Consider the following 22,966-nt stretch of genomic DNA (forward strand, 5'->3'; position numbering starts at 1 on the left):
CACCTCAAACGATTGATAAAGTGCATTGAAAGTGCATTATCCAACGTGTGCGGAATCAGCCCATGTTTCCTGAGGAAACAGCACAGCTGGCACACACCACCATAAGCTGGGCAAAATGTCTGTTTGTCACAGAAAAGATCTGATTCTCTGCCTGTCACTCTTGATCTAACTACCTGCTTGCTCCCACCCAGCCTGCTTGCTCCCACCCAAGCTAGGCTGCTCTGTGTTCCGCCAGAAAGTTTACCATAGACTAACAACTCCCCAGTCTTATCCTGATCTGCTGTTTAATGTTTTGGTCTTCCTCCAACCTATTACCATCTCTAATTCCATCCCAGGACATCTCCCGATCCATCTGGCTGGGATGAAACTGCGCCGAGTGTCACTGGTAATCATACTCCATATCCCCCCAAGGCCTCTCTCAGTGGCTTCATGTAGCTGTTAAACAGCAACGGGTGATGGTGGTGTCCCCCAACACCCCCTTCGGGCAATGACCTAAGAGACAGTAGTAAAAAAATACAATGGAAGGCAGTGCCTCCACTTCCTATCTCAGAAAGTTAATATTTTCAGGTGGTAGATGAAAGGACAATTGTCAAGAGGCTGCCATTTGGGGACATCCATAGGGACCACTGGTGGAAATACGGGGGGACTGATCCAGTATGGCTAAACTTATGTTCTTGAGAAGCAGCAGGGTCGCCATCAGTCAGGTGCCTAAGGCACTTTCTGAACCCAAACCAGGCCTAAAATGGATATTGTGATAACTAGTTTCATCCAAACAACGCCAAGAACAGCCTGGAGCACCTTGCCCCCAAAAGAGATCCACCACAATCTCAAAATCAATGGTCTTAGACTGGAATAACTCTGCTTAGGATTTCACTGTAAGTCATCTGGGCCTACCAAAGTCATCTTCAGGAGAGACCTCATCAGTACCCCCTTCAAAGTGGGGTTTCCCCATTCCTTCCAAATATGGACCACTGATAGAACCCAGGTCAGTAGCCCCCATCTCTCCTCCAGACTCCTTGTTAAAATTCAAGATGGGCAAAAGTTGAGTGAAGAAATGACCAGCCATACCACTCTAAGCAACTTGCCTGTTTCTTAGGTTTGCAACAAGTGGAAGTTATCCAAGCAAACACCAGCCCACTGTGCCTGGACTAAGATTGCCAACAGGCCTGGAGATTCATGATCTTTTCCCCATTTAACTCTGAATACTATGTTATTTTCCAGGTGATGTTATTTGCTTCCATGCCATGAAAAGCTTTTGCTGTCCATTTCCACATGTTAAGCCTCTTTTAAAGAGGCTGGACATTTTTCTCCAAGTCTATGGGCCTGGAGAACCCAAGCCCTGAGCCGATTTTTCTACTTCCTGTTTTAGCTTCTGTTGGGTCTTTTTCACCTAAGGCCAATCTCCAGTGTTGCTAATACAAGGACTACCATGTTTTTCTTTACTTAAAAGAGAGCCCCTGTATTACTCCAATTGGTAAAAGAGAGAGCTCCGAATTACTGCTGCCCTTTACATTTTTGTAGGGAGGGCACCTCTCTGTACCAATACTCTTTGGTTAGCAGGCAATTTTTTCTGCATGGTCTATATAAGTTGGCATCACTCATCCATTCTGAAAACTGATAGTGTGTGTAGATTTAGGTTTCTGGTCATGCCACTAAACATCTCCACCATTTGGTTTTTCTTTGCTTAACATCCATAGCGAAGAAAAGTGTTGCTAACCCCCGAAGTTGGCTAGCTACTCTTCGAAGACCTTATCCTAACGTTGCTTTTTTCCATATGGTCGTACTACGTGTTCACGCACTTGAAATTAATGCCAATATTCTCCCGGATTCAAACGGTTTAACCTATGTACTCTTACTCAGCTGTAAGTTTCGCTTTACTCGACGAGGTTTACTCCCAGGTAACTGTAGGTAGGATTGCAGCTTTATTGGTCTGCCAGTGGTGTTCACTCAGGCACTTTGAGGGGCAGGTTTAAGGTTGCCAACAGCATAGGAGGAAAGGTCCCTTTAATAGGGGCTTAATGGGATGTTATTTACTCGAGGCTGTTATTTTCCTCCAAGTCATGAAAACTAGTTTCAGCCATTAAGTCTCTGTTAAAGGTATGGGTCTCTTTAAAAAAAATCAGGCTGCTAGCAATCCTGGGCGGGTTACAAACCCACCGCTGGGAAAAATAACCCATCATGAACTCAGGGCGGTAGAAACAATTGATAAGAAATACCTATTAGCAAAATGCAATGAATTCCCTCCACCCCTCTGAAAGAATACTTCGGATGTCTCTAACTGCAGAATGGAAAGCCACAGAATTTATGGAGGAAGGATCGGAGACAGGCAGCAACGGTGAGACTTAGGGGCATCTTGCTGACTCGTACAGCGCTAAAACGCAGCAACGTCGCCCTTGCAAGAAACCAGAAAGCTCCCTTTGTGCAACCTTAGGCTAAAATAACTCTCTCACTTCAGCCTCTTGAGGGATCTAACCCGGGGTTCAGAGCAGCCTGCCTGGAACACCCGAAAACGATTCAAATTCCCTTCCCAAAAGTTCCCCCTCCCCCTCTTTTTTAAAAATATAATCATGTTCCTTCATGAATATGAAAGCATTCCGCTGTAGAACATAATGAAACCCAAGCGATTGTGGCAAGAGAGTTTCTCTCCGGACCAGCAGTTTATTTGGGAGGAACCCCCAAAGGGATTTACTCCCGAGTAAATGTTCAGGAGAGCGACATGCATGACCACAATGTTGCGAATGCTTATTTGGAGTAAGTGCTCCAAATTGGAGTATTCGGAGCATTTGGAGTAAATGCTCCAATGTTGCGAATGCTTATTTAGAGTAAACCCCATAGAAACTTTGTGGGACTTACTCCCGAGCCGCAGGATTTGAGTCCAGGGACAGCTTAGTGATTAATAAGATTCCGGAAAATCTTGTTAGTCTGTGAATGAATGAATGAATGAATTTATTTGCGGCCAGAGACCATTACAATGGCAACACAGCCTTAGCAATCAATAGAGTAGTTAAATCCAGCGTAATTTGTTAGTCTGTAAATTGCCCCTGGACTCAAATTCTGCTGTTCTACTGCAGACCAACAGGACTGCTCACTGAAAACTTACTTCTGAGTAAACAGGTTCAGGGACTAGATTCAGTATGAGCCGGATCAGTCGATGCTATTTATATGCTATTATTTTATATGAAGAATGGTCACGATTGATGTACTTGGACAATATACTATTTAAAATATCTACACCTATAGAGAGCTTTTTTATTATTAAAAAGGTATCTGTCAAACTGTCAAGCGTTGCTCCTTAGCCATTCCCCAGTAGACAGGGCTGTGTAAACGAGCGCCGATTGTATATATTTGCTGGGATTTTCAAAGGCCCCCTCTGAACCCAGAGCACTCGCGTTAGATTAAAAGGTACTTTAAATTACTCGGGCGCCCTCCCCCACAAAAAGAGGCTGGCATCAAAACTGCAACATGATTTAAACGCGTTAAAAAACAACCGACAAAGTAAAAAGATAACGCCTAGCCATAAATGGGAAAGATCGAGTCAGTCCCCCCCACCCCCTCCTGTCTCTTGCGATGCTCGGAGAGGCATTACTGCGCAGAAGAAGAAAAGTCAAAAGGAGATTCTCTTATCTGAACGTCTTTCTCTCTGGGACGCGTCTGCCAAACGAGCCCCTTCAACGCATCCTCTGCGAATTGACTCCGGAGGCATTTCCACAGTGGAGCTTGCTCTCAAAGGCACATCCCACTGATTATTGCCACCTCGAGGTTCAGTCGCATGATGTATAAAGAGAGTGTAAAACGAGGCCCCTTGAGCATACGCGGAGTGCTCTGGAATAATCTCCCAGTTCAGAAATATTCGCGAATCCAAAAGGGATTGGATTGGAGAGAAGAAAAGCGCCGTAGCTATTTTCTTGGGAGCCAGCCCCATTGATTTCAGTGGAACTTACTTCTGAGTAAGCATGCTTCAGGGTCGGGGTGTACAGGACAGGAACGCTGGCAAACACGTTGCATATGTACAGCCCTGGTCCTAAAGATGTTTACTTGGAAGCAAGTCCCCATGGGGCTTAGTCTTAGATACAGTAATGCCCTAAAGGCACCCTTGAAGCATCGTAGAAATATTTGTTAACTCTTGAGAATCATAAATTCTGGCTTTTACGCAGATTTGTGGCTATATCCTCAGATAACATTAAACACATTTTTCCTGAAACGGATTAATATTCTTTAATTTGAACCTTTTAAGGGATTTTAAAAAATAATAATGAAAACGAACAAACACATTAATATTGGAGACTTGGAGGGGCTTGGAGGAAGAAAAGGTAACCAGCCAGTTAATTAATAACGGTTGCAATCCTGCAAGCATTTTCCTGGGAGTAAGCCCCATTGAATACAGTGGAGTTAGTTCTGAGGAGAACTGTTTAGGCTTGCTCCCGAAATGACCGACAATAACGGAAACCGGGGAAGGCAATGGCAAACCACCTCGTAACAAAAAGTCTGCCAAGAAAACGTCCCCCCTGGGAGAGTAATGACTCAGTGCTTGCACAGGGGACTACCTTTACCTTTTTTTAACGGACATGTCCGATTACCATTCAATATGTTTAGACTATCTATAGCGCTTTCAGGCTTGATTCTGATCCTTACAACAACCCTGTAATGCAGGCTGGTCTCTGTATCCCCGCATTTCAGAGGGAAGCAGAGAAGGGGGAGTTGCAGCCCTACTCAGGCTTAGCTAGAAGTAAGCCTCCTCGAATAAAGCGGAGCTTTCTTCTGAGTAAACATGCAGAGACTTGCATTGTGGGTCGTCCAGAGTAAATTTGTGCCAAAGGCAACCTTCAAATCAGATACTTCCCAGGCTTCCATGCGCTTCAAGAGAATGCAGGATTACTCAGAAGCAAATTTGATCTTATCTAAAGTGACTCACCCTAGACCCCACACTTCCTCCCAAACTTCCACTTCGAGTTCTGTGACTGCAGCCCTCAGAGATTTTTAAAAATTCAGTTCTGATTAGTGGTTGGAAAAAGCGTTGGGAATGGGGGCACAGGACTCTGGACGCGGATCCGGTCCTTTGGAATGGATTAAACAGAAAGTCGAATAACGCTCCTCTCTTTCCACACAGGATCTAATCAGCCAATTCGTTCTAGAAAGCCAATTAGATCTAATCAGCCAATTCGCTCTAGAAAGCCAATTACATCTAATCAGCCAATTCGCTCTAGAAAGCCAATTAGATCTAATCAGCCGATTCGCTCTAGAAAGCCAATTACATCTAATCAGTCAATTCCCTCTAGAGAGGCGGCATTCAAATATCTACGACAATCCCCTTTCAATTACGCGTGGGTAGCACTTTTTTTTTTTTTGCATATCGAGGGAAAACCAAAATTCCCTAGCCATTTCGTTTCAAACGGACACTTCTCCTTTCTGAAAGCAATTTTTTCGTCCGCTGAAATCACTTTGCAGAAATAAAAACAATGAAGGATGAACCGTGACAGATGGTCTGGATGAGAAATTCTTCCCTTTACTTCTTCTCAGGACACTTGGTGCTATTCAGCCTTCCCGAACCTGCTCAGCACCTACCCAAAGACGTCCCCTAACAGCCCTAAGATCATGTCCTGGTCCATCCCCCAGCCCCTTCCTTTAACATCTATTCTGGGGTGAAGAGTTCTGGAGAACGATGGTTGTTGTGGGTTTTCCGGGCTGTAGTTCTGGAGAACTCCCTCTTTAGTCGTGTTGGTCTGCAGTAGAAGAGCAAGATTCGGGTCCAGTAGCAACTTAGAGCCCAAGTAGATTTCCAGAGTATGAGCTTTTGACTCTCGAAAGCTCATACCCTGGAAATCTACTTGGGCTCAATCTTTTGTGTTGTTTTCGTTGATCGTTGGTCGTTGGAAGAGCATTCACACGGTATTTTGTTCCTGGATGAAGCCAGTTCTTTGTAAAAACCACGGGAAAGTAATCCTCTCTTCTTTACCAAAACCAAACTTATAGTTTCAGCTGGGTAGCTGTTGGTCTGCAGTAGAAAAGCAAGATCCAAGTCCAGGGCACCTTAGAAACCTTATGAGCTTTCAAGTGTCAAAGCTTCGTCAGATACTCTTTTAATTCTTAACCCCTTAAGTAATAATATCCAGTCTTTTGCATTTGGTAAGAAAAATGATATCAGTCTGTAGCTATGCAAGGCGGTTTTTTTTTGTAATTGACAAAGGTGAGGGTTTATTTATATCTAAAGAAGGAAGGTTTGACTCTCAAAAGCTTATACCCTGGAAATGTAATTGGTCTCTCAAGTACTGCTGGACTCGAAACTTGCTCTTAAACGTACAGTTCTTTCCTGGGCAGTAAGCCCCACGACTTGAGCAGGTTTCTTCTGCGTAAATTTGGGAACTGACGCTTGCATTCCCATTTCTCCAGCCACCCCTCTGCCTTTAACGAACAATTTAGATAGCAAGATCCTCGGGGCAGGGGGTCTTATACTCAGCGAAGAGTCACGCAGCTGTGTAACAAAGGAATGGGCTTGGCTGTGATGTAGAGGGATTCTTAGAAAGCTAGATAGCAAGCTTTGGGTCTGGGATCGGGTCCCTTCATAGTCGCACCCATTATATTTCTAAAGCACCAGCCTTAAATATATTCCCAGGCTGAATTAAATACAGTAAGGTAAGAGAACGAGAAACACAATTTTATTCCATTAACGCTGGTAACGGGTGCTTATTTTTTGCCGTATCTAGAGATTGTCACGTTATAGATCTTGAATATATACCCTGACACTCATCATGTACACTCGAAAAGTAATTCCCATTTATCTCATCCGAGTAATATACTCAAGATCTCTAATGCGGATTAGTTACTTCTAAGCATTCCTGATTCTATAACCGCTCTGTCCTATCCTCTGTCAAGGTGCTGAAAGAGTTAATAAACGAGGAACTCTTCCATTCTTAACCCGCATTTACGAATGTGCAGAACTAGGGATTTTGTCACAAAATGGGACGATGTAGGTGAACATGGGCTTTGCAGATAGAACCTGTGGACATTTACTCGGAAGTAATTTCTCCCGAGTTCAATGGGATTTTCTCCCAGGTAGGTAGGGGCACGGCTGCAGACCAAGAAGTGTTCAGATCAATTAAATCAGGAATGCTATAACTAGAGTTGCTAACTGGAGGGGGGAAGTGTCCTGTCCCTTTAAGAAAGGCTTCATGGGTGGAAATGGACAGTCGGAGCTTTTCCTGGCATGAAGTTAACCCAGTCGGCCTGCATTAAAGAAGAGACAGGACATATTTTTCCTTCTGGTTGTTGGCAGTCTTAGTTCTAACTGGTATCAAATAGGTAGAAATCTCAGAAAGAAGGTTTTTAAAATGCGGACCAGGAAGCATCCCAGCAAAAGCTGTCAACCACAACTACTAGAAGCAGGGGACACTTGTTTTATTTTCAAGCAAATTCTGCAAGCAGAAGTCGATCTCTGGTGAACAGAAAGTAATAACAATAACAAAAAATAACCCCCTCCCAAGTTTAATATTGTAATTCCAGTAGTCATTTGATGCCTGTGTAGAGTATGAAGGCAATACCCACTCTACCAGTTTGTTCCCTAGGTTTTGGAATTCAAAGGTAAACTACCTCGGCCTATGGAGGCTCCATTTAGTTATCATGGCTAAAAGAACCAGGATGGTTAGTGGTTAGAGAGTCAGCCTAGGACCTTGGGCCAGTTGCTCTCAGCCTAACCAAACTCACAAAGTTGTTACAAGGACCAAACCGGGGAGGAGTGAGCCTTGTATACCACTCCAAGCCCCTTGGAGAAAGGGCTGGGATAAAATGTACAAGGCTGACAGCTTGATCTCCTAAGAATGCCCTAGAAAGCCATTGCCATATCTGGTGGCAGCCAATTCTAAACCATAATTCATTGAGAAAGCCAAGCCAGCTTTTTCTAATAAATGAGGACATTCTCTGATAAAGGGCTGGTTCACACATGCAGTTTCCTTGCTTGATGATGGTTTGCCTTCATTAATAGGCCATGGGGTAGAAGCTTTCTGCCTTCTCCAAACAGTCACCTCATTTACTGCAGAGCAGGCAAGTCAAATGATATTCATACATGTGTGTACCGGGTCCAGCCATGCAGTTACGTTTCAATTAACTGAAGCAGGAATCGGTTCTGGGCTGTTTTGTTAGAAGGCAGCCTCCAGTTTTTACAGCACCAAGAATCCCTGTTGGCTTTCATACAGTTTCTCTGGAGTAAATGGACTGCAGCCTCTTGCAGTTCTTTTATGATCTGCTACCCCTTGTCTGCTATTCAAAAACATTTCTCTCTTCACTCATGTATACCCATCTATCTGTCAAGTGAAAATAACACTTCATACATCAGACACTGAGGTCTAGTCCAAGGGAGTTTATGCCACAATCAATCAGTTATCTTCTTTTAAGGTGCCAGAGTATTCTCTGTTGTTTTGCTTGAGATTCTCTGCTGTTATCCTCCAGCCCTTCAGACATATCCCCATATCATGGAAACAGCTCTACTAGAGCCCTTAAATCCCATCTGGAATATTTAACAACTCAGCTCCACTACTATTTATTTCATTTATGCACCACGTTTCTTCCCAATGGGGTCCTCCTAACATAGTTCTCTCTATTTTATCCTCACAACAACCCAGTGAGGTAGGTGTGACTGGCCCAGGATCACCCAATAAGCTTCCATGGCAAAGCAGGTCTTCCAGATCGTCCTCTGATACTCTAACTGCTATTCCACACTACTGCTGCCTTAAATGAAATCAAACTGGTGGTCCACCTAGCTACATCTCTTAAGTAAAAGTGGCTCTTACCGAGACAGAATCCTTTACATTGGAAATGCTAAGGATGTAATCCATGTCTCACTCCCTGCAACACACATGTAATGGGCTCTGCTCCTGTGCCCTAAGAGACCATTTATTCCAGGCCAAGGAACAAGCTAAAATTTCAGCATATCAGGCACAGGAGCAGTGCTAGCAAAAAGAGTTGACATCCAATGGAATATTCCGCAGATCCCAAAAGCTATCAGGAATCTTATAGCAATTTTTTTAGTTGCAGCGAAATCAGCGATAGCTTCAGTCTGGAAACTGAAGAAAGTGCCAACTAAAGAGATGTGGCTCTCTAAGATATGGGACCATTTCATCCTGGATAAAATTGATGACAATATCCTCAATGCTGAACGCTTTCCCGCCAGGTCTAATTTCTATGAGAAATGGTTCCCTTTTCTTGAATTTATAGACATGCACGATTTACATCCCAAAATAAGAATTGCTCAGACGTTGACTCAGTTTTCTGATATTTGGTAATATTATGTATGCTTAGTTTAAAAGTTATTGTAATGTTCATATTCTTCAAAACTTGTAAACTATTATTGATTAGTTGTTGTGTTACAGTTGATGTTCATCGTTGATTTCTATTTGTTGTATGTTATAAAGCTTAATTAAAAAAATTATTTTTTTTAAAAAAAGAGTTGACATTCCCATCCTGGAAGTTACATAGCCAGGCTGCTGGGCCTTATTAAGCTTCTGAGACAACCAGCATGAAGCATTTTCTGTTGAGAGAGAATCTCTCATAATGCTTATCCTGAGAAGTATATTCAGAGCTGTAGATCTTTCTTCTGGGGAGTAGGGCTGCCAACTAGGCCTGAGAAAAAAATGTCCTGCCCCCTTAAGATGTGCTTAATGGATAGAAATGAGCAAGCTGAAGTTCTCAAGGCATAGAAGTACACATTACATGCTAGGGCAGTTTTTAATTCTCCACTGCACATCTCTCTGCCCCTTGGAATGCCCAAGCTCTCCACCAACCCACATTAACAAACCATCTATCAAAGCCACAATTTGCTATTCAATTTTCACCAGGTGCTAGATGCATGTCTAGGCTGCATACATTTCAGACAGGGGAAGGGGTGACACAAAGGAATGTGCGTACTCACTTCATTTTTCTTACGGAAATTCAAAGACAATGAAAAAGCTTAACAGCCAACAATAAACTCAATGACAACCATTTGAAAACATTCAGCAGGTTTTGAAAATAAACCCACTTTGGACCAAGCTACAAGTGACGCCTGACACAGGTTGGACACTTGTCAGCGTCCCTCAAGTTTTGATGGGAAATGTAGGCATCCTGGTCTTGCAGTTTGGCTCTCTGACTGCTGTCCTATGGACTTTTCAACCGTCACTTGTCCAACATTCCGCCAAGCTGCCTACATTTCCCATCAAAACTTGAGGGAAGCTGACAAGTGTTCAACCTGTGTCAGGCGTCACTTGTAGCTTGGCCCTTCAGAAGAGTTCCATTTTGCATATTCTACAGAAGGGGACTAGTATGGGAGCCTGCCTGACTTTAACAGGGAATTTATTCTAATAGAAAATGTTCAGATACAGGCTGCAGCCCTTTGCAATATTGTACCTTTCAAAGGCCTTGCTCACATGAGCCGAGCTGTCAACACAGAGCATTTTGGGGCAGGCAGCCCTCCAGATATGTGGGTTCCAGTTCATGAAGAGCTTGATAGGTAATAACTTGAAGTTAACCTGGAAACTAATTTCAGGTGGGTAGCCATGTTCATTTGCAGTTGAACAACAGGATCCAAGTCCAGTGGCACCTTAAAGTCCAACAAGAATTTCAGGGTGTAAGCTTTCGAGAGTCAAAGCTCCCTTCATCTCCATTCTTACATGCATCTGAAGAAGGGAGCTTTAACTCTCGAAAGCTTATACCTTCAATTTTTGAGCTCAAATCTTGCTCTGGAAACTAACTGGCAATCAATGGAGCTGTTCCAGAATCGATGTACTATGCTAATCCTTCCTAGTTCTTGATAGTATTTGAGCTGTGCCATTATTAGCTCCCATGTAAGAAAAAAAAATCCCAGCCCATAGAAATTTAGGATGTTACAGAGAAGGACTAGCCTTCTGAATTAGCATAGCTCAGACAGGTTTATCCATCAGATGAGAAGATGAATTAGGCACAGGTTGGCCCATAAACATGTAACTACTCTCTTACAAAGCAGAATGGAAGAGGACCCTATTAGTTTCTCTGATGTCTGCTCCATGTTGATGGGCACAATCTGGAGGGACCTACTCCAGTTTTAGATGCCACTGAAAAAAGCTTTGTGTAGTAACATAACTTTTCCCAGTTGTTTGCCCCAGCATGTGATGTTTAGAGGTATACTGCCTCTGAACAAGGAAGTTCTGTTCTTAGCTATTGTGTGGCTGAAGTACATTCATAAACATATTTCCCAGGAATTTCTCTTTGCAAAACTGAATTATTCAGGAGGGCTTTCTGTCCAGATTATAGGGCTGTGTCATAAGAAAGAACTCAAAGGGATGCTTTGGTTGAGACAGCTGCTCATCCTCCAACATGATATATGACCTCATGTGCCAACAATGCCCATCTGCTCTGTACATTGGACAAACCAGCCAACCTCTGCACAAAAGAATAAATGGACAAAAATCTGACATTAAAAATGGCAACATCCAGAAACCAGTGGGAGAACACTTCAATCTATCAGGAGTCAAGGACTTAAAGGTCACCACAGTTCAACAAAAACCTTTCAAAAACAAAATCCAACGGGAAGCTGCTGAATTGGAATTCATATGTAAATTTGACTCAGTCAGACTTGGATTGAATAGAGACTATGAATGGTTATCTCGTTATCAGAAGTAACTGATTTCATTATCAGAAGCAAACTGATCCTATTATCAGAAGCTACTGATTGCATCTACTCCCCCCTCCCTTCACCATCTCTATATATCTGACCAGTTCTTCATACCCTCCATGCATCTGACGAAGAGAACTGTGGTTCTCGAAAGCTTATGCTACAATAAAGTTGGTTGGTCTTAGAGGTGTTACTGAACTCTTTTCTATTTTGCTACTACAAACACAGCTAACTCCTCTGTATCTTTGGTCGAGACAGAGACTGTATGCTATGCTACTGGATACTGTATGCTGGTGTAGATATATGCCACTAGGGAGTTTCCACATTGTTTAACACTCCATGTAAATTAGTTAATAGTTGTTTCAGAAAGCTTTCATCTCTATGCTCAACTTTATGCTTGTTTCCAAACTTTCTGCTACTGTATCTGATTGTATCTGTTTCACTGAACGTCCTAACTGAGTTCATTATTGTATTTCAATTGCATTGTGTAATCTGCCTTGGATCTCAGAGAGGAAGGTGGACAATAAACAAAATAAATAAACAAAAAAATAATTTCAAACCAACGTGAAGTTATTTTTTTGTTTATTTATTTTGTTTATAGGCCACCTTTCTCTCTGAGATCCAAGGCAGATTACACAATGCAATTCCTCTGGCTAGCAGTAAAGTCACTATGGAACCCCAAATGCTTAGATGAGAAGAGTCGTTGGTATCTTGCGATTGTCATTTCCCTAAATCCACTGATCATTGTCCATCCCCAGAGAGAGAGAGTTTGTCAGTGGGCTGAATTTAAGTTCAGTTCGGATGAAGGTGGTTGTGAACCAGATTTAAAAGTATTGTTAGGTCTGTTCAAGAGGGGGGGTGGAATCTGACTTTCTTCTGCTGGCTGTGAACAATCTCTTGATATTAGAATTATTTTATTCTGCAGTAAATTGGACAGGCTTCGATGTCACTCTTAAAGGGATAGAAGAGAAAATTATAGTAGGAGTCCCTTCATGAGAACAGTTCAGTTCTTAAAGGTACAGCTATGCTCTGCTACTCTCCATGCTACCCTCTCCTGTCTGACTTTTATCATTTCCCCAGAGTTTTTTCATATGGAGAATGCAAGAACTGCACATTAGATCAGCTCAGAGTTCATCATTTCCAATGGTCCTGATAGTGATCTGTGATGGACTCAGCTTCAGATGCTGAGACTGCCAGACAGAAAGTGTATGATTGACATGTTTCTCCCCCCCACCCTATGTAGCTAGCCTGAAATGGCCGTTGGGGATGGAATGTTGAGGGGGCCGACAGTTGGAGAAAAAACTGCAGACTGAGAGGCAGTTGGAGCCTGGCTTTTGACCAGAGAGGGTCAGCCAGAGAATCTTCTGTGAGAGGAAGTAATGTTTATGAAGCACTTTCAGTCTTCGGACTAAAGTGGGGAAAACCAGCACTAACTCCTGCTTAGACTTCAGCGATCCGGGAATTATAGTGGGCCAAGGAAGTGGGTAGAAAGGAGTCTCCCCTTCAGTGCCCGGAACAGGGTTATAGCCAGGGCTCATTTCGAGGGGGAACACGCAGTTCCTCAAAGAGGTCACATGTCAAGTGGCCCCACCCACCTGACTCTCGGCCATTTTGGGCCCGTTTCGGCCTGGATTGGGGCCAAAATGGCCTGAATTGGGCCTCTGACAGGTGGTGGATCACTCTCCCACTCAGCAGTGGCATGATCCTGACCATTTGGGGCCCCTTTTTGGCAATTTTCAGCCCCCTTTTGCCATTTGGGGCCTAATTTCGTCCCCGAATGGCCAGGATTGGGTCCAAAACAGCCCGAATAGGTGATGTCGGGGGTGTGGCATACACAAATCAGTTATGCTAATGACACACTTCCGGTGGTGGCAAGGGGTGTGGCATATGTGAATGAGTTATGCTAATGAGTTCCTCCAGCTCTTTTTCTACGAAATGACCCCTGGTTATAGCTCATAACTATAACACCTGCCCAGTATCTAGTAAGCGCCCTAGTATCAGTGGCGCACCCTAGGTCTGGAGAGGAGGGAAAGTTGTGCTGGGTTTGTGTGTAAAAAGTGAAACATTTGTGAAGCAGTGCCAACCTCTCAAAGAAACCAAGTGTTTTGTGCCTCACACCAGTGAAGTTTCTGTACAAAACCCTTTCTGTTACTTCAGTTCAAACACCTGCCTACCTGCCTTCTGACTTCACCTACTGTAAATAAACCTTCAGAGCCAGTCTGGTGTAGTGGTTAAGAGCATGGGAATCTAATCTGGAGAGCTGGGTTTGATTCCCCACTGCTCCACTTGAATCCAGCTGGGTTGGTGGACTTGAGAGGTAGCTAAGCAATACTGGGGAGATATAACCAAAGTAATTAATGAGATTTTGCAAACCCAAATAAATAAGGACCCAGAATTGCTGCTGCTGAACTTGGGAATGGAAGTTGTTCCAAAGCAGTATAGAATACTGTTGTTTTATATGACTACAGCGGCGAGACTTTTATATGCGCAGAAATGGAAAGTGCAAGAAGTACCAACTATAGAAGATTGGATATATAAATTGCTGTACATGGCAGAAATGGACAAAATGACAAGAAAATGGAAAGATCTCGATCCAGGAGAATATATTGCAGACTGGGGAAAATTGAAACAATATCTAGAAAAAAAATGGGATGTGAAAGGAGGATTGGGGCAGTTTGAGAACTATTAATTTGTGATTTTAGAAATAGAAGAGAGAAGTAACTTTACCATTAATGGGAAAATTTGGCTATTAATCAACCTAAGCTAGTAATATTATTAGTTTGACTTTATTAAAAATACTTAGTTTAATTAATAATGTAGATAATGGATATATTAGTGGAGACGATATAGTATATATAAAAGAATTGGAATAGGCTTAGATTAAGAGATACAGTATATGTATGTTTTAGAAGAATATAGTTGAAAATAAGTTAAGCAATAAGATAAATTAAGGGTTGGAAAGCTGTTGGAAGTCTATAAGGAGGGGGGAGGGAAAGGGTGGGGGTTGAAATAAATTCAGTAGGAGGGGGAATGTATGTATTAATGATGTACTCACCAATAAAATCTTTAAAAAAAATGAATCCAGCTGGGTGACCTTGGGCTAGTCACAGTTCTCAGGAGCTCTCTCAGCCCCACCCACTCAAAGGGTATTTTGTTGTGGGGATAATAATAACATACTTTGTAAACTGCTCTGAGTGGGCGTTAAGTTGTGCTGAAGGGCAGCATATAAATTGAATGTTATTATTATTATTTTGTTACGTTTTGAACCTCCTCAAGCCTTGTGTGCCAGTTTCTGCTAAAGAGAAGCACAAACCCCTGATCTGTCCCCTATTAAGACTTGGCTGGGTAACCATTTTTAATATTCCATAAGGGTGGGACAAGAAAGAAAGTTGAAGCTACACATCAACCATGCTACCAGAGGCTCCCCAGCCCGGTATACAGCTTCATAGGCTTAGAGAGGATAAGTTTTACCTCAGGGTAGGGGAAGATCAGCCCAAGCAGGTGTTGGACATGTGTTTGTGACATGATCAAACAGATTTTCCTGGGAAGCTCACAAGAATGGAGACACGCCACATTGTTTATCATTAGTGTGTGGTATACAGAGGTACACTGCCTCTGAGTATGGAAGTTCTGTCCTTAAATATTCTGTTAACAGATCCATCCCTCCATTCATTTCTTGCATAATTTCAAGAAGTGCCTTGCTGACTCCAAACAAGGGTCTCTCCAGTGTGGTGCCAGTGTGGGGTACTGGCTAGAGTGATGGACTTGCCATCTGGGTGACCCAGGTTCGAATCCCCACTCTGCCGTGAAGGCTTGCTGGTTGACCTTGGTCCAGTCACACACTTCTCAACCTAACCTACCTCACAGTGTTGTTGTGAGGGAAAAATGGAGGAGAGGGGAATGACACAGGTAGATTTGGTTCCCCCAGTGGGGAGAAAGGCAGAGTGTAAATGAAGTGAAATGAAAAATAAAATATCCAGAACCTCTGAGCAGACCACAAGCATCTTCTTTTAGTTAAATAAAACAGGAGTCCTGGGACACCTAAAAAGGCTAACTGTTTATTCTACCAGAAGCATTCATCTTCTGAGGAAGTGAGCATTGACCCACAAATGGTTATGCTGGAATAAATGCTGTTGGCTTTAAAATAGTAAAGAGTCCAGTAGCACCTTTAAGACTAACCAATTTTATAGTAGCATAAGCTTCCGAGAACCACAGCTTTCTTCATACATCTCTTTTTATCAGATGCAGTTCTCTTCGTCATGCATCTGACAAAGAGAGCTGTGGTTCTCAAAAGCTTATGCTACCATAAAGTTGGTTAGTCTTAAAGTGTTACTGGACTCTTTACTATTTTGCGACTACAGACTAACACAGCTAACTCCTCTGGATGGAGTTAAGGTGCCACTGGACTCTCCAATTGCATTATGCTGTTACATATTAACAAGAGTTCCCAACTAGAACTCTGCTAGGTTCAGTCTTGGCCATTACAAAGCCATTTCCAGTACAAATCCATTAAGGTTTACATATGGGTATATTTTTAGTGGCACAAGTGATTCCTCCATATTTGCATGCACTGCACAACAGAAGATTTCACTACTGCAGATGTGGACAGAAGGGAAGTGTTGGGGGAGTGGGAAGCTTATCTGAAAGAAAGGAATTAAGGGAGATACAGGCTTTGAAAATACTGCGAAGATCTAATAGATATTTATTTGTTTGTTTTACTTCATTTATACTTTGTCTTTCTCCCAGTGGGAAACCTGTTTGCATTTTGAAATTCCTAAACTACCAAACTTCTAATAACACAACTACACATTATATATTTCATTATATACATGACACATTTCATGCTAACACATTTTCCTGCCTTATATCTGCGTTCTGAGTTTAATATTCTGCACTTGATTCAGATTACTGTAGCCCTAGTACATTGCTTATTAAACTTGTACTCATTTACCTTATGATATTGTTTATGGAAATGTTCTTGACACTCTATGGAAATGCCTGCTCTTGTCCTTGCTGCTGATTGTACTAATCTCACACTATGTAGTCCGCCTTGAGTCTCAGTGAGAAAGGCGGGCTATAAATGAAATCAATCAATCAAAATTAGATGTCTCAGCCGATCGATTGCATCAGTTTACATTGTGTCATCTGTTTCGAGTCTTTACGAGAACGGCAGACTACAGTTAAATGGAATAAAATTACATGCGTCGGTGACTTGAATGGATGCACGTGGAAACGTATGAGAACATTAGGACGTTTTTTTGGTATTTTAGTTAGTCACCCACCCACTCCCTTTCTTATCAATTACTTCCACCCTTAAACCATCCTGAAGTTCCCTGAGACTGGCTGGGAAGAGGCCCAACTCTCAGAAGTTCTGAATTGTTCAATAACAACAACAACAACTGCGACACTGAGAGATCTCTGTCTTTTGGTGCTTCACCTCTGAAGATGCCAGTCACGGCTGCTGGCGAAACGTCAGGAACTACAATGCCAAGACCATGGCAATACAGCCTGGAAAAAACACAACAACTCAGTTTCCAGATGTTTTCAAATATGCTGTGATACAGATTATGCTAACCTCTTTCATTTTAATTGTGGTAAGATCGTCCCTTTAGTAGAGAAAACAGTACTCTGTTTCTATCGCTATCTCTCTTTTAAAAATCACCCCCTTATACTCGTGATTTCTATATATAATATATGATAAGAGATGGGGGCCCTAATTACCGTAAATTATCGTCTAGCGCATGCGCCCAAATATTTCCAGCGCTAGGTATCGCTAATCCAGAGCTGGGGGGTGGGGGCGGATAATAAACTCTAAACACACTGGGGAGGGGGGGGGATAGATTTAGGAGGCTGAGTCGACCAGGTGAGTTTTCTTCCAGGACCTCGGGATAGACACCGCGGCGCCCTTACACGCCCCACGGTTAATCCACTCTCTTTCCCCTTTTGATTTGTAGAGCTTTTGCCCTACAGAGACACGAGGCGTCCTAAACAGGCGGCGTTGGGCCTTCAGATGAGAAAGGGGCTCCAGAAAACCAGAAGAGGGAGGGGGTAGCCCTAAGCATTACTTTGCAAGAAGGTGCAGAGCGAAATATTAAGTATTAAGACAGGAGTGATAGGACTGTACTTTTAAAAACCTGCTTAAGAACGGGTTGGTAAATCAAGAGACTTGTCCTGGGTTCCAATGCTACCTGTACCAGTGAACCAGTGAGTGGTTTTGAGTGAGACGTTCTTTCCCGCATTCCTTTTCCTATCCGCAAAATTTGGAAAAAGAAAAACCACACAAGCTGTTTTCAGCAAGGTTGAGAGAGAGTGTCAGTCTTGAATCTGGGCTCAGCCACTAACTCCCTTGCTAATGTTATGTCTTTGTAAACTTGTATTTATTTACCTTATGGTGTTGTTTATGGAAATGTCCTCGATATTGACTACACTAAACTGGCACTGCGTAATCCGCCTTGAGTTTCAGTTAGAAAGGCGGACTATAAATGACATAAGTAAAAAATAAAATAATTGTTGGCTTGCTAATTATTCTGTCCCAGCTACCCTATCTTGTGGGTTTGACAATTAGGCTGGGGAGAGAGTCACTCTTGCAACCCCATATGAGCTCGTTGGGTTGCGGTTACGTTTACTTCCGAGTAGACATGCCCAAAACTGAAGGGCAAAATCCGGGGTCCAATAGCACCTGAAAGACCAACTAGATTTCTAAGCTCGCTTTGACACTCTGAAGCTCATATCTTGGAAATCTAGTTGGTCTTTCAGGTGCTATTGGACCCCGGATTTTGCTCTCGACTGCAGACCTACCCTGCGACACACTTGAACACAAGACATATTACGCTAGAACGCCCAAATGTAGAGAGACGCAATGTCAGCCGGGAAGAGTAGTTTAAAAAGACAGAACCAAAGGCACTGTCAATTTCACCTCTCTACGCAGACCCGGCAAAGATTACTCCTTAGAGGGTTTGTTAATTTCCTCATCGGTTCTGCAAAGGCTCTGTCTGGTCAGGCTCTGCCTAAGATCGCTATAGCAGTACGAAGGGCAGGACACGGTTGCTTCGGAAAACGCTCCACTCTCCTTTCTGAAACCAAAGAAGTCCCTCCGGTGGGGTTGAATCGGGTCCTTAACACCGCCCCCTCCCACCCCCTGTTTCAGATTCTGTTATCCAAATCGCTTTGTGCTCCCTTTGCGCTCTCTCTTTGTGTTCACCTGGATGCTGCCCAGGCGATGCCGACTGTGACCCGCTTTTCCGAATCCAAAGTGCTAGATTCATCACCGACACCATCATTTTAACCTTTGATACTCCATTTTAACATTTGCCCCCCCCCCCATACCTTCTCTGTCGGGTGGAAAAAGCTCAGAGCCTCATAAAAAGAGGCGAAAATGCATATCTGTGCCGCATAGGAGAAGTTATGTGTTATTCTTACGTTCGAATAAGAATTGTATATGTCATAAAATGGGAATGATACATATTGTTATAGGAATTGTGTATATTGTACCTTATCCCCCCTACTTCGCTGCTTCTTAAATGTCGACTTTTACCACTCACTTGCATATAAACCACCTATTTGAGCGAGGAAGTTAAAAGAACTGTTAGAAAAAGGTAACTTTTTTCAGTAGGAAAAACTAAACGTGATGAAGAGCTGAAAACGTAGAAAGGCAAAGCAAAGTTAAGCAAGTCCATTTTATACGGACAGGATTATGGAGTCTCTCCCGCCGTCCTCGTTCGCTGGATCCTGCCCATTTCTCTCTGCTTCCTCCACCATCAACATGCATTCAGGAATTAAATAGGAACGATCTCTTTTCTGAATGTATCTACTTGGAATCCCATTGATTCCAAAGGGGTTTATTGGCGTCTTCTCGCTCAGCGGTGGTGGTGGAACTAAAACGAACTTTGGGGCTGAAATCTTAAACACGCTTACTAGGGAAATAGAAAAGAGTCCAGTAGCACCTTTAAGACTAACCAACTTTACTGCAGCATAAGCTTTCGAGAATCACAGTTCTCTTCGTCAGATGCATCTGACGAAGAGAACTGTGATTCTCGAAAGCTTATGCTACAGTAAAGAAGGTTTATCTTAAAGGTGCTACTGGACTCTTTTCTATTTTGCTACTACAGACTAACACGGCTAACTTCTCTGGATCTATGACCGTGGAAAGCACCGCTTACTAGGGAGTAATCCCCATTGAAGCCAGAGGGACTTCCTTTTGAGCAAGCTAGCCTATAGTGCAGGCACTCGAGAAACGCATAGGACACAATCCTTTGGGACCCCCCCCCCCCCTTGCAAATTCCCATTGAAACGACTGCGATCTCCCTGGAGGGCCCTTTTCAGTGAGGCTGGCGAGGGAAGAACTCCCACCAGCTTCTCCAAAACGAAAGCAGGAGCTCTCGAGGAAGCCCATTGTGTTCTACTCATTTACACATTTGTGTGTTCAATGTCGCGCAGGCTGCAACTGTTTGCGCACCCACCCGGGAGTATACCCCATTGAACGCTCGAGAGCTGACTTTTGATTCAATTGACATAGGAGCAGGGTCCAAATTTTTTAAAAATGTTAGAACCTACCAGTCCCTTGGTTCTAGATCAAATTAAGCCTGAATTCTTCCCGGAAGCTAAAATTACAAAACGGAGGCTATGTTACTTTGATCACACCATGAGCAGCCAAGACGCTCTGGAAAAATTAATCATGCTAGGAAAAGTGGAAGGCGGAAGGAAAAAGGGAAGACCTAAAAGGCGATGGCTGGACTCAAGAAAAGAAGCCCCGTCCTCCATTTGCAAGATCTAAGCAAGTCTGTTAATGACAGGACGTTTTGGAGGTCATTCATTTATAGGGTCGCTGTAGGACGGAGGCGACTTGACGACACAACGCACACGCCAGTCCCTAATCCTAGATTTACCGGGCAGTCCTTGATCACGTAGTAGTTAAACTAAGATTCAAGTCCAGAAGCCCTTTAAAGACCAGCAAGATTTTCAGGCGAGATTTCCAGGGTGTAAGCTTTCAAGCGCCTTTGTCAGATACACGTAGGTCTGGAGACGAATGGAGATTTGACTCTCTGAAGTTCATACCTTGGAAATCTTGTTGGTCTCTAAGGTGCTTCTGGACTCGAATCTTTTGCACTTCTACTGTAGACCAACACCGTCGCCCATCGGAAACTAACTCACTCATGTCACGCTCAGAGGCAATGCCCAGTTAATACCCATTTGGCTCTTGTATACCTATTTCAGACTTCACATCTCTATTGAGGGTTGCCAACTGCTCTAAAGCGGGGGGGATGCCCTGTCCTTTTAATAGAGGATTAATGGGATGTTATTTACCAGGTGGTTTCCATGCTATGGAAAGCTTGAACTGCCCAGTGACACACATTAAAGGGACAGGACCCTTCCCTCCAGGTCTGTTGGCATCCCTAAGGGGCTAAAAGCCTGGAATGTTGAATAATCCCCCCCCCCCAATCTCACTTTCACTCACTTTTGGCAAGCCACTTTCCCTCGGCGACAGGAGCCGGTTTCTCTCTTCCTTGGGGCAGGAGATCCCAGCCGCGGATCCGACACTAGCTGTATCGTTATGTTCACTTCTGCTAAATCAATTACGGTAAAATCCACCCAGAGCTGAATGGGCGCTTTTAAGTCCTATTGATTTCCCAGGGGAGTGTTAAGTCTCTCCAGGAGACTGAAGAACGCTGGACTTTGGCTAGGATTGCCCGCTGTGAACGCGTTCAGTTCTCTCCTCCGTCAAGAGTCACGGAATGGGTTCAGCAATAGGGAAAGGAATCGGGCTGGCCTACCTTCCAGGGCTGCTTGTAAGGATTGCTGAGCCATTGCATGCCAGCGCTCCGGATTATTGCTAAACTGAGCGTCCAGCGATTCTTTAAACGCCCAAATAGGACGGAGGGATTGCCTCGAGAATGACTCCCTGTCTCCAATGCTGTCGATTAATCACAGCAAAGGGGAGGGGAGGCACACCGTGTCACCCAATTCACACGTGCCATTTTAAGCGCCTGGTCAACCTCCCCTGTACAATGCACCTGAGAGCAGGAGCCTACGGGACTTGGATACCCCCTCAACCTTTAATCTCATTGAATTGCCTTGCAATTCCAAAGGTAGTTTCAGGTAGGTAGCCGCGTTGGTCTGCAGGAGAACAGCAGAATTTGAGTCCAGTGGCACCTTAGAGACCAACAAGGTTATCAGGGTATAAGCTTTCGAGAGTCAGAGCTTGTATCTGAAGAAGGGAGCTCTGAGTCTGGAAAGCTTGTGCCCTGAAAATCTTGTTGGTCTCAGGTCCCACTGGACCCAAATCTTGCTCCCGTCCAAAGAAACGATTTCAGGGGACGGGTGTCAAGTTTTTTCCTCCAATAAGTATCTGAGATTCACAATCGTCCCTGCATGTGTATTGGATTTACTCAAATGCAAGCCTAGGTTTATTTCCCCCGAGAAGTGGACAGAATGTATCATAGGCAGTTAATAGCGATGCTCATCTTTCACACACTTCAACCTCCAAGGATGTATACACGTTAAAGAACAGAAGAATATTGTTGACTATATATTTGGAAACAACAAATATAGCCCGCAAATTTTATGGTTTTATATTTGGAGCAAAGTAAAAAAAAAAAGACTTATTTATGTCACCGGGGCAGGGAAAATTAAAGATCTAAATAAATAAAATAACAGTTTGTAAAGAAGAAGAAGAAGAAGAAGAAGAAGAAGAAGAAGAAGAAAGGCTGGTCATACAAGTTACAGCTGTGCCCAGTAATTATTTTGTGCGTGTGCTTATAATAACATTTTAGGGTGGTCCTCCTACATTCAGGGTCGTCTTCCTTTCCAGGAAATACGGTATGCCTGCAGCTGAACAATCCCCCAGTCGACAGAAGGCCCGTTAAGTCCCTCAAGACTCGCCTAATAGAACTGGGCGCCTACAAGCGTCTGCTACAATGAAATTGTGGCGTATATTCAAAATCTCGCTGTTTCTCGGAGGAAGCTTTTGGCAGGCAGTGGCTGGCTGCTAGTCTTCCATTCTTGATGCAGCCAGTTTTGCAAATTAAAGCGAGAATTCTCGCTGGTCCTCTCCAAATCATTGGAAGATGTATTATTATTATTATTATTATTATTATTATTATTATTATTATTATTAGTAGTAGTAGTAGTAGTAGTAGTAGTAGTAGTAGTAGTAGTAGTGTTGTTGTCCTAATTATGATTGTTATTATTGTTGTTGTTATTGTTCGCCTTTCTCACCGAGATCCAAGGCGAATTACATACCGCAAGTGAATACGATATAATCAATAGTTAGGACGTTCACAGAGCAGATGGAACATTCAATGAAAACAGATCCAATAGGGTATGGTAGCCGCAAATTTGAAAACACGTAGAGGA

The 22,966-nt window shown here is 43.2% G+C and overlaps 1 protein-coding gene across 1 annotated transcript in view; it reads right to left on the minus strand.

Annotated features, from left to right (window-relative positions):
• The window catches only part of GATA5 (GATA binding protein 5), a 61,803-nt gene extending 40,616 nt beyond the window's left edge, over window positions 1–21,187 (minus strand). The window contains exon 1 of the mRNA XM_054980669.1: window positions 21,069–21,187. The gene's annotated coding sequence lies outside the window, so the exon portion shown is untranslated. The remainder of the gene's footprint in view (window positions 1–21,068) is intronic.
• Between the last annotated feature and the right edge of the window lie 1,779 nt (window positions 21,188–22,966).

The sequence above is a fragment of the Eublepharis macularius genome, chromosome 5 (genome assembly GCF_028583425.1).
Source record: "Eublepharis macularius isolate TG4126 chromosome 5, MPM_Emac_v1.0, whole genome shotgun sequence".
Lineage (NCBI taxonomy): Eukaryota > Metazoa > Chordata > Lepidosauria > Squamata > Eublepharidae > Eublepharis > Eublepharis macularius.